Source organism: Triticum aestivum, chromosome 4D (genome assembly GCF_018294505.1).
Source record: "Triticum aestivum cultivar Chinese Spring chromosome 4D, IWGSC CS RefSeq v2.1, whole genome shotgun sequence".
Taxonomy (NCBI): domain Eukaryota; kingdom Viridiplantae; phylum Streptophyta; class Magnoliopsida; order Poales; family Poaceae; genus Triticum; species Triticum aestivum.
In genome coordinates this window covers 20,645,110-20,655,671 of record NC_057805.1, presented here as the reverse complement: position 1 = coordinate 20,655,671, position 10,562 = coordinate 20,645,110, and positions in this window count along the sequence as shown.

Here is a 10,562-nt window from a genome sequence, read left to right as displayed (position 1 = left end):
TTGGGTTCTTGAGAAGGAGGCCCCATGAAGTCGCCACCGTCCCCATGATCGGCAAAGTACTGATCGACGTTGGCAAATGTATCGTCGTCGTCGTCGTTCTGATCCTGTGCCATATGCATGTTTGGATCCAGTGGCATAGGGATGTCCGGCACCGTTGCGGCGGTCTTGCCATGGGGCCGACTTGGCGCCGGCACGACTGGCGGTGTTGTCTTTGGGGTGGTGTCCCCCGCCCCCAAACGAATCTGGCTCTTCGGCCAAAGCAGGGGCCAGCTCAGGCAGGCGCTGAGGTTCATCACGTCATCATCGTCGGCCCCGATGGGTCGAATCGGAGGTAACACCTCGTCGCAGCCTGGCAGCACCCGAACCAGTTGAACCCTAAACAAGTTGGGTGGCATCTGGGTACCGTGGAACAAGGGGTTGCCCGGTTGAACGATTTTGCCCTTGGCGACATCGACCAACTCGTTGTTCACGAAGTGCAGGAGAGTGCACGGAACGTCGGCGGCGCCCTGCGAAAACATGTAGGGCGTTAGGGATGCCCAGTCAAAGGCAAGGAGATGAAGTCCTCGGCCGAGAGAGGCTTAATTAGTTACCGTGATGATGGCGTCGAGCTCGGCTAATGTCGAGGCACCGCCAACGGCGGGCGTGCAGTTGACGGAGGGGCCGCTTGCTGCAGAGGTGCCGGCCGGCGTACACCCGGGTGCATTAAGCTCCCGTGCCGGCGTCGGAGACACCAATGCCGCTCCGCCGGAGACACCAATGGCCCCGCCATCGCGTTCTGCGAGTTGCTGGCCGTGAAGCTAGGAATCGGGGGCGGCCCCTGTTGGCCGCCCGCAATCCACGCACTAATCCCCTGGATCAAGGTAGGCACAATGGCGGTGATCGTCGCTCCGAGTTGTTGTTGCACTTGCTCTTGGACAATCTCCGGAATCCGCGCCACCTGTGCCCTGAGTTCTTGAACCTCGCGCGCCTGGCTTTCCGAGCTGGTCTTTTTCTCCTTTCGCCCAGCAGTGTCATAGTATGACGACCATTTTGTCGACAAGCCTTTGCCGGCCACACGACCAGCTGACGTCGGCTTACTGAGCTTATCCTTGTTCTTCATTACATTCAACGCCCTATTTAGAGTGGTGTCCCAAGGGTTGCTCTTAGTCGACCCCGCGCTACTGCTTTCAGTCGCCTGCGGAAGGAATGTGAACCATTTAGAAATTTGGCTTCATTAATTAGAATGCAACCATATGGAGCTAATTACGAGGGGGTGTATTCCTTACCAGAACAAGCTCAAGCGCCCTGGTCTTCGGATCCGTGGTAAGCTCCTTTGTTTTCGGGTCCTTCTTGTACCGGGCCCTGACAAAGTTCCTGGTCTGCTTGTCACCGTATTTATCGAAGAGGGGCGGTAGGCCTTGCTCGGCACGGTCCGCCTCCTCCTTGTCCCATATAGGCTCCGCCACTCTGTAACCGCCGGGACCGAGTGTGTGTTCCCCTAAGTTCAGCTCCCGCATTTCTTTCCCCCACTTACTTGATTCGGAGTGTGCGGTGCTCGAGCAATTGATCTTGAAGTCGTTGTAGTCATCTTCGGTGATCGAAGGATTTTTCTCCTTGATCTTCTCATAACTCTCACCTTTCTCGATCATTCTCTTCACATTGCTTTTCCAAGTAGACAGGGCCTTGCTCATCTTCGTGAGGGCAGCATTGTTCACTTTATTCCCTTTGAGGCTTGTGTTTTCAAATTCAGCGGGGAACTTGTATCGTTCGTGCAGCTTCGTGAAGAGGAGGTTGCGCAAATTCCCTCGGTCAGGATGCCTCAGGTTCTCGGTGTTGATCGAGACGGTGCTCCGGAGAATGCACCCGAGCTGAAGCGAGTACCCCTTGACTATTCGTTCGGGCGCCGTTGGATTCCCGTCGGAGTCCACTTCAGTAACTTCCTCCTTGAGGGTGCGGAGCACGGTCGGGCGCCGGTCCTTCCGTTGCCTCTTCGGTTGGCTGCCATCTGTGCGTGCGCCGCCATCATCAGTGGTGGCATCCTCGGCGGCACCATCAGTGGTGGCATCAGTGGGGTCATCCTCGGCGGTACCATCAGTGGTCTCAGGATCGGTGGGGAAGGCGGCGTCCTCATACAAGTGAGGTTGTTCCTCCATCTCCTGGGACAGCTTCCAGAATGGCTTGTCGACGCCCGAACCCCCGGCCTCATCGTTGTTGGCCATGTTTCTCTCTAAATAGGAACAAAGTTTGGTCAAAAAGTTGGTTATTGTCAAGGAACAAGATCATGGTCTCATCATTTAGGGTTTGTCGACACCGAGGCATCCTAAAAGCTAAGCTTTTATCATTGAGGGTTTTTCGACGCCGAGGCACCCTAAAAGCCTAAGCTTTCATCATTTCGGTTTTTATCGACACCGAGGCACCCTAAAAGCCATGCATTAGTCACAAGTACGCCGGGGCACTTGATCCTACTTAATTACCTACTAAGATACCCCGGCCCATGCATTAGTCACAAGTACCCCATATGTCCTATTTTTAGCAAAGTCATGCTAAAATTCACGGAAAATTTCAGCATGACCTTTGCTGAAAATAGGACATATGGAGTACCCGAATTTGTCGGAACGGAAGTTAATCGACATTCCGGCAAACTCAAGGGCCTCTCGGGTGGACAAGGCAAAAAAGGCCTCCATCACAACATGGAAAATACATTGGCATGTGAAGAGGTGAAACAATATATGCATCTCCAAGCAGTATCATATTTGTAATGACTGAAAATATTTACTTCAGGAAATATTTACTACTGTAGTTTCTGTTACAAACAAAAGAAGACTGAAGTTTGTCCTAGCTATATTTCAGGATGATTTTTCAGTTGCTCATGCTTTTTACAAATTGTAGCTACTGTTTTTTATACCTAAACAAAATTGCCCTAGCTATATTTGCTACTGTTTTTATACCTAATTTTTTGCTACTGTTTTTTTAATTTGCTACTGCTTTTTTTTATTTGCTACTGTTTTTTTATACATACACCACCAAAGTCCAAAGAGTAACCACTTATTAGCTACCAGGAGTAAGTAACTAACTAAATACACTTCTATAACAAAATAAATCAGAAACTTAGTTTTCAGTGTAATGAAACTAATTTGGCGTTGTAGGTCTTGATATATTTTTCTTATGGACTTGGTCAAATTTGAATAAGGACAAAGCTAGAACTTCAATTAATTTGGAATGGAGAGAGTAATCCACAATAGATAAACTGAAGCATACTAAATGAAGACAAGCTCTTGGATGCTACACCTTAGTTTTAGAATAGACAAACAGACACGTTCTAACTTCTAATGGAAAACATGGTTAGATAGATGATTACAAATTGCACATGAAAGAACAGGGGTAAATATTGTTAACAGAAGACAGCCAAACAAATATATTGCTCTTTATGAGGTTATGAGGTTACAGAGTACAAACTTAACTTGAGAATGACAGTGTTCAAAATAGTCAATGAAAAATTCATCAGTACTGAACATAATTAACAGAAGTTATTTTGATGGTATATAAGAATATTTATGGAACAAACAACATGAAGATAGCTGCAATCTTAAACAAAAATCAAAGCACACTTGTCTGTAAAAAGCTAACAAACTATGTGATGCTTCCAGCTAATATGTTCAGAGAACAGGAGCATGAGAAAAAATAACAGAAACTATATGATTTAACTGGTTTCAAAACATGAAGTCCTAAAAGCTCTTGTTTTTGACTTTGCATCCACTGATAAAGAAGAATCAGAGTAGTGAGCAAGACTGTAAATGTTCTGAAAATTAAAAGAAAAGAGAGATTGCATGTTCATCTTAGCTGCAGTCCTGATCGTGAGAAGTACATCCTATACGTTTTACCAAGGGAACAGTAGGGATAACAGAAAGTCACTGTTGTCACTGTCCTAGTGAAGAATTTTGTGCTATCTACCTTCTTGGTTTACCCCCTAGTGCTTCGATACATATGCAATTACACAACTGAACAGTAGTATGCTGGTTTTACTTACATGAACAGTAGCTTAGTACTGATAGAAAAAGAAGAGTTTCTTCTACTAGAGGATCTTTGTTTGATGGACTCGTTTGCTGAATATTTGACTGCAGTATAGTGTAACTTTTCAAATTTCACATGATAGTTGGTAATGAGAAACATCTCGTTGGGAAAGATAAAATTGGGTGCACAAGGCATGCTCTGGTTCTAAAGTGATAGTTTAGTGATACTGCTTGTAGGAAAAATTTGCAATATGCCATCTCATTTGGAAGGAATTTAAGTCTTGATAGCCTATATCTAAATCAAGAAAGGGAGGGAAAGGGTCAGTGTTATCTGGCATTGATGGCATGCCAATTTACATCTAATGTTTACTGTCTAGCTTTGATGATATCTGATCTCATAAGGTAGTCTAAGAATGAGGGGAGCAGTACTAGATATAATCAGAATGCAAAAAAGTGATGTCAGGGATACTCTACATACACAGCGAGAGCACGTCGTTGAAACAAAACCAGAGCATAGCAGCTACAGTCATAAAACCAGCAGCACATTTAGGATCATCTTGCATTCAGAAGAAAATTCAGGTAGGAAAAGAGATACTGAAGCAACACACAGGGAACTGAAAAATAGTACTGTCATACAGCTGATGATATAGCAAAATCATGGTTTTATATAAAACAATCCTTCATGAATCTAACACAACTCTGTTTCTGTACTACAATAGCACATGTACGCACTCTTTCACTCTACAATAGCATGGTTTTAAATCAAACATAGTATGCAGTTCCCAAACAAATGTACTCAGGAGTCCAAAGCGAAGTTCAGAGACAGATTGTTGTATTAGGAGCAGAGAGGGAGAGGTGGGAAATGGAGGCGGGGGTGATTTGGATGGGGTACCTGCGGGCGTAGAAGACGGGGGCGTCGTCGGGGACGAAGACGTCGACGCTGTGGATGTTGGTGGTGGTGCGACGAGGTCCGGGAGGCGACGAGGTCCGGGTGGTGGTGGTGCTCCGAGGAGACGAGGAGAGCGGCGCCGAGGAGACGAGGACGACGGGGCGGCGGGGCGGCGGCGTCGGGAGAGGAGAGGGCGGCGTCGCGGCGTCGGGGCGTCGGGGCGGAGACGAGGACGACGGGGCGGCGTCGAGGCGGCGGGCAGCGGCGTCGGGAGAGGAGAGGGGAAGGGGATCGAGGGCGAGGGCGAGGGAGAGAGAGGGGATAGGTTATCCAACAGGTACATCCATACTAATGGCGCACCTCACCCTGGTGCGCCATAAGTACATCCATACTAATGGCGCACCACACCCTGGTGCGCCATTAGTAAATTTTTTTGATTTCTGCTCGAGCCAATAGGTTATCTTCCACCTTACCTGATCCACACCAAGTTCTCTCTACTAGCTCGACTGGTCAGCAGCCAGTTCTCACACCAGGAGGTCCTGGGTTCGATTCCCAGGCTCCACAATTTTTTTTATGCATTTAAAATGCTGTTTGATATTTATTTGTGTTTAAATATGTTCAAACTTGTTTAAATCATAACAGTAATATTTTTTTATAAGACAGTAATAATTTTTTTAAAAAATATCATCAAACAGTAATGCCGGTGGAGCGGGGGAGGGTGCGCGGGGTGCGGGGGGCCGGTGGACCGGGGGGTGCTCGGCGGCGAGGGGGACCGGATCTGGCGAGGTGGGATAGCTAGCGATCGAGATGGAGGGGGATCGAGATCGAGTGTCCATGAAATTTAAAAATATTCATGATAGTTCAAAAAGTGCCCATGAAATACAATCGAGAAATGAAGGCTACGATTTAAATACAATCGATCTTAGCTAGCTATCTGTTCACAATCTTCTTGCCCTTCTTTTTCGCAAATGGAGTTCTTCTGTGGAACGGACGTCCTTTAGGTAGGGTGGTCCTGCTTCTTCTTGTGGTGTATGCTGCTACTTCATCATCGTCGTCATGTTCGATTCTCGGGTCGCCGTACTTGTCGAAGTCTTGCTCATTGGCTACTCCATCCATTCCGATGATCTTCCTTTTGCCTCTCCTCACGACAACACGACTGGGCTTTGACGGGTCGGTAATGAAGAAGCATTGGTCCACTTGGGAAGCCAGTACCCATGGCTCATTTTTCGCGGTGACGTTTGCGCCTGCGGTCTTGGATTTGGCTTCGGGTATAACCATGGTGGTGAAATACCGGTCTTCTTTTAGGACGCTCTTGGCCCATCTGACACGGAACATCGGGACCTTCTCTCCAGCGTAGCTCAGCTCCCAGATCTCCTCGATCCTTCCGTAGTATCTGTCCTTGTCGTTACCGGTGTAGGATTCCATCGTTACCCCGGAGTTCTGATAACCATCGCTCTTCATGTCCTTGGCCTCGGTGTAGAATGTGTAGCCGTTGATATCGTACGCCTCATAGGTCATCAGGTTGTGCTCGGCGCCCTGTGACAAGGCGAATATGAGTTGTTCTTCCGCGGAAGAATCCTCATGTAAAGGGTACGACAGAAGCTTCTGCTTGAACCAACGCGTGAAACATGAGTTGTGCTCTTTGAGTATATCTCCGTCCGTCCTCTGTTGGCCTCGGTCATTGTACGTCTTCTTAATAAAGGTTTTGTGCTCTACCACCCAAGGATCGACCACGTCTATGTGTTGTAGCGCGACTAGGTTTGCTCTTTCAAAGTCGGCGAGTCGACCCTCGAAGTCGACATGCATTTCGCGGCGACCCTCACGGTGACCCCATCCAGCGAGCCTGCCGAGGTGCCTGTTGACGGGCAGACCAACGGGGTTCTCGATGCCTAGATAATTCGTGCAGTAGGAGATGCACTCTTCGGTCAGAAAGCCCCTGGCTATGCTTCCCTCTGGACGTGACATGTTGCGAACGTATCCTTTGATGACACCATTCATCCTTTCGAACGGCATCATGCTGTGCAGGAACGTCGGCCCGAGTTGGATGATATCGTCCACGATATGGACCAGCAGATGCACCATAACGTCGAAGAATGCGGGCGGGAAGTACATCTCAAGCTCGCATAGTATCACCACGATCTCTTCCTGTAGCCTTCTGAGTTGCCTCACGCCAACAGACTTCCGAGAGATGACGTCGAAAAAGTTGCATAGGCCAAATAGCGTTTCACGGACGTGCGCGTCCATGATCCCACGGATTGCAACTGGAAGTATCTGCGTCATCAGCACGTGACAGTCGTGAGACTTCATCCCGCTGAACTTCAGCTTCGCTAGGTCTAGGTATCTGCTTATCTTCCCCGCGTAACCGTAAGGAAGTTTTACTCCTACGAGGCAGGTGAAAAACTGCTCGATCTCCTCCTGACTTAGAGTGAAGCACGCGGGAGGGTAGTCATTTCCGGTCTTCTTGGCCTTTTTGCCTTTGCGACGACTTTCCGTGTCCTGCTTCGCCTCATCATCATCATCATCATCATATATAGCGTGAAGCTCCTGCCTGATGCCCATTGATTTCAAGTCTGCCCTTGCTTTCGGCCCATCTTTGGTCCTCTCTGGCATGTTGAGCAGGGTACCAAGCAGACTCTCGCACACGTTCTTCGTGATATGCATGACATCAAGGCTGTGAGGCACACGGTGGATCTTCCAGTACGGCAAGTCCCAGAAAACAGACCTCGTTTTCCATACCTTCAGCAGCGGCTCTGGCGCCTTTCGCTTCTTTCCCGGCTCTGGCGCCTTTTGCTTCTTTCCCGGCAGTGGGCAGTCTTTCCAATTTTTCAACAGCTCGTCTATTTCCTCGCCGCTCCTCGTACGCGGGCGTCCTCGGGGTTCGGTTTCACCATCGAATAGATCCTTGCGTTTTCTCCACGGGTCATCGTCGCGAAGCCACCTTCGATGTCCCATGAACACGGTTTTCGAAGACCCGGGATCTCTATCTAGCTGGCGATACGTTGTGTCATCCATGCACCTGACGCATCCAGAAAATCCGTGGACCACCTGCCCCGCGAGATATCCGTAACCGAGATAGTCGTGCACCGTCGTGAGCAGCGCGGCTCTCATAGGGAAATATTCTTTCTCTGCGGCGTCCCACGTATTGGCTGGCGTTTTCCACAGCGTGTCAAGCTCCTCTTTCAGCAGCCCCAGATACAGATTGATGTCGTTCCCTGGTTGTTTCGGTCCTTCAATTAGCATACTCATGTGAATGTACTTCCTCTTCATGCACAACCAGGGGGGAAGGTTGTACATCCACACAAACACAGGCCAGGTGCTATGTGTGCTTCTCTGGCTGCCAAACGGATTGACTCCATCGGTGCTCGCGCCCAGCACGATGTTCCTTGGATCGTTCCCAAATTCTAGGTCTTCGAAGTTCAACGCTTGCCACTGGCTCGCATCCTTAGGGTGACTCAGCATCTTGTCTTTTTTATCTATCTCCGGATCATTTGCGTCATCTTCTCGCTTCTTCTCCTCCCTATCCGCGTGCCAACGCAGGAGCTTTGCTACCTTAGGGTCCGCGAAATACCGCTGCAGACGAGGAGTGATCGGAAAGTACCACACCACTTTTCGAGGAGCTTTCTTCCTCTTCTTGTATCGAGTGACGCCGCACACCGGACATATGGTAGACTCCGCGTGCTCGTCCCGATAAATGATGCAATTGTTCATGCACACATGGTATTTCACGTGCGGTAAATCCAGAGGACACACGATTTTCTTCGCCTCCTCCAAACTGGTCGGGCACTTGTTCCCCTTGGGAAGACGTTCGTGCCAGAATGACATGTTCTCGTCGAAGCATGCGTCGGTCATTTTGTGTTTTACCTTCATCTCCAGAGCCATGAGCGTTACTTTCAGGCGGGTATCCTCGGGCCTGCATCCTTCATACAATGGAGTAACCGCGTCTAACTCAAGTTGATCCATCTTGGCTTTCTCTCGGGCGGCAGCTCTTGCGTTATCCGTCTGCTTGAGAAGCAGCTCTTGAATATGAGGGTCCTGCACCCAGCCCATCGATGGTCCAGCGTCGTCTGCTCCGCCGGCATCATCATCTTCATGATCATGCCCGTCGTCTGCTCCGGCATCTTCCTCATCATCATGTCCTGCATCTTCTACATGATGACTGTGTACAGCATCACCGTCGTGATCATCTCCTGGGGATTCTTCGTCTTCTCGCCCGCCCGAGCCGCGGTGGTTGTCTTGCTGCCCTTCCTCATTTCTTGCCCGGCCCCCATGGACGACTTCGTAGTCATCTTCATCACCTTGCCACCGATAGCCATCCATGAAACCACGCAAGAGCAGGTGGTCCCGCACCTGCCAGGATTCCGGGTCCGCAATAAGGCTCTTCAGCTTGCATCTTCGACACGGACATCTTATCTCCGTCTCGTTCTTTTGAAGCATCTCGGCCTTCGCGGACCTCAAAAACCTATTCACGATGCCTTCGGTCATCATGCGGACCATGGTCGCCTGCGGGGTAGAGCAAAACGATATTTTAGAACCAAGAAAAAATTTGGCATGACTTTCCCTAAAAATAGGACCAAAAAGAATGCTTAATGCCAAAATTCTCGCCGAAACGGAAATGAATCAACATTCCGGCAAAATATTGGCAACTATCGCATTTCAAATACCGGTACACCTCCAAACACAAACACATATGCAACACCACAAACATATGCAACACCACGAACATACATAGATCTAGCTAGGCCATAAAAAGTGCATGTGCACATTGTTGTAGGGAGAACAACATAAATATAGCTTCCCCCCTTACTTACCTATCAAAACAAGGTAATTTAACCACTTAAATTGAATGAATCTATGGTGGAAATGAGGTGAAAAAGAGGAGGCACCCGAGACAAGGAGGAGGTGGAGAGAATGAAGTGGGGAGAAAGTGAGTGTGGGTAGGAGAGGCTGTCCAAAATATCTTGTTGCTGCCCACTTACTAATGGCGCACCAACTCTAAATGCGCCATTAGTAATCCAGGTTACTAATGGCGCACCTTCTGGTGGTGCGCCATTAGTATGTTTGGACAGGCGCACTAGTTAAAAAAACTTTTGATACTAATGGCGCACCCTGGGCCAGGTGCGCCATTACTAGTTACAACTAGTAATGGCGCACTGTGTCTGGATGCGCCATTAGTATGTTTGGACAGGCGCACTAGTTAAATTTTTTTATACTAATGGCGCACCCTGGGACAGGTGCGCCATTACTAGTTACAACTAGTAATGGCGCACTGTGTCTGGATGCGCCATTAGTATGTTTGGACAGGCGCACTAGTTAAAAAAAATTGATACTAATGGCGCACCCAGGGCCAGGTGCGCCATTACTAGTTACAACTAGTAATGGCGCACTGTGTCTGGATGCGCCATTAGTATGTTTGGACAGGCGCACTAGTTAAATTTTTTTTTGATACTAATGGCGCACCCTGCGCCTGGTGCGCCATTAGTAGTTTCAACTCTAATGGTGTATCAGAAGGTGGTGCGCCATTAGTATATACTAATGGCGCACCGCTTGTCTGGTGCGCCATTAGTGTCAATCCCATCTATCGCCCTTTTTCTAGTAGTGGCAGGACGGCGTCGGAGGCAGGGTGACGACGGCGACGGCGAGGCGCAGAGGGGCAGCCTGGCGGCGGCGTCGGGGCGGGGAAGACG